Source organism: Vollenhovia emeryi, unplaced genomic scaffold, assembly GCF_000949405.1.
Source record: "Vollenhovia emeryi isolate VEMERY1.0 unplaced genomic scaffold, V.emery_V1.0 DF939181.1, whole genome shotgun sequence".
Lineage (NCBI taxonomy): Eukaryota > Metazoa > Arthropoda > Insecta > Hymenoptera > Formicidae > Vollenhovia > Vollenhovia emeryi.
In genome coordinates this window covers 1,093,979-1,095,856 of record NW_011967185.1, presented here as the reverse complement: position 1 = coordinate 1,095,856, position 1,878 = coordinate 1,093,979, and the positions used below count along the sequence as shown (strand labels likewise).

Here is a 1,878-nt window from a genome sequence, read left to right as displayed (position 1 = left end):
CCACGCGCTCGAATTGGGCGGTAGGCCGGCCTAAGACAACGATTTTTCATAATTAATTACTCGTTAACTATTACGAAAATTGCAAAATGGTACAGGACTTTTCCGTTCATCTCGATCCGTTCTACCTTCTCAAAAATTTTGTCGGATATGAAAAGATTCACCCTGTATACAATTTGTGTGAAAAGTTACACCAAATGATTATTTTACCTACAAGATGTAAATTGACTGACGTATGTAAATATACACCTTTGATAGGTCCCAATATTACCCGTTAAAATAATTGTAATTTTACACGTAACTTTTTTACAGTGTACATGATATCGCAAAGAAAGAAACTTTTCAGTAAGAGAAAAGCCAAGTGAAATGGTAATACGGAAATCGGTTTTTTCAGGACATCACCGGCAAATGAATAGTCCTCCATTCCATCGGCATAGTTAAATATTATTTTGTTAAATACCAGAGCGATATTACGTTGTGAATTTGCACGCGCGTATAGTAGCTTTTGTACATTTAACGGTGCTCCAACTTTGTCGCGGGAAGTCAACGCCGTAAAATTTTTTCCGTTCGGAAATGAACAATTGTAAAGTATATCAAGGTTTCAACTGTGCACGGGGCGTTTTCCGGAGTGGAATTGGTATACGTCAAAACTCAATTTTGAAAGATCGCGGTGTAGAATCTAAAATTCTGGCACACTCGTGAAATATTTTCAAACGTTTCAGCCGGGAAGAGTATATTTTGAGCTTTCTGTAAAGAAAACATATTGCAGAATCTGTAGGACGGAACCTCTGCTATTCAATGCAGGGCGAAAAAGTTCGGTATTTTTGCCATAACACGTACGTGCTGGGGTTTCGCCGCGGCTTGTATACTTTAAAAAGGAATTGATCGCGATACGTGTCAAGTGTCGCATTCACAGTTAGCTGATTAAAACTCCGTTTCATTTTGCGGAATAAAATATCTCCGTCGTCGCGATTTTGTTCTAAACATTTTGTAATAAAGATTACGACAAATCTTTTTATTAGGGCGTTTTCAATTTAATTTGTTAGCGCGAAAACATCTAGATTTGCTTTTATATTTTCCGTCGGCTACAGTCGCGCGCGTAAATATTTCGCATCGAATTCGCATCGAATCAACCGTATATTCTTCGTGTAGCCCTCGACGACGAGTCCGTCTTTGCGAAACATTGATTTTTTTCGCACAACCCCCCCCCCCCCCCGCCGGAATTCGATGACATAATGGCGGATTGCCGAGTGCACGGATGGACGGCGGTTCGAATACCGTCGGAAGATGCATAACTGTTTGAAATTTAAGTGCCGTTGGTGTTGTGACAGGTCCAGCCAGCCGGTACTCATGTATCACGTGTCTTCGTGTCGCTGTGTCAGGGTATATTATCGGACGGATTACGGGCTCGCGCGTTCGTACACACACACGCGCGCACACGCATCGCCGCTGAATTCGAAATGCGGTTGGATTATCGCGGTACTGGGCGCAACGCGAACGATCTCGAACCGACGAGGCCGCTTATTGGCGGGAGTCGATCAACGTTGAAATCTTGATCAGAGGGCTGTTTGTTTGTTAAACGATCCTTAAAGGCTGTAAATAAATGACGGGTCGCTGTATACGTCACTTGGGGCACCGGTTTCGCAAATGTCGATTAACTGTTAACCGGAGTTTAGTCAACTCCCTATGTTTTGTTATCTTATTATCTAAGAGCCAGTTTCGTAAACGTTGGTTAACTGTTAACCAGAGTTCAATCGACTCGTTATCCTTTGCTATCGTATTATCCGAGGGAACCGCCGAGGGCATTGTGGTGTACAGATTCGCGGCATTACTGGGCATTACTAGGCATTTTCTGGGCATTGGGCCTTGCTGGGGCATTAT

At 42.8% G+C, this 1,878-nt stretch overlaps 1 protein-coding gene across 2 annotated transcripts in view; it reads left to right on the top strand.

Moving 5' to 3' along the window:
* Positions 1-1,878, top strand: part of LOC105563018 (heterogeneous nuclear ribonucleoprotein L) — a 190,765-nt gene that overhangs the window by 49,708 nt on the left and 139,179 nt on the right. The window lies entirely within an intron of this gene.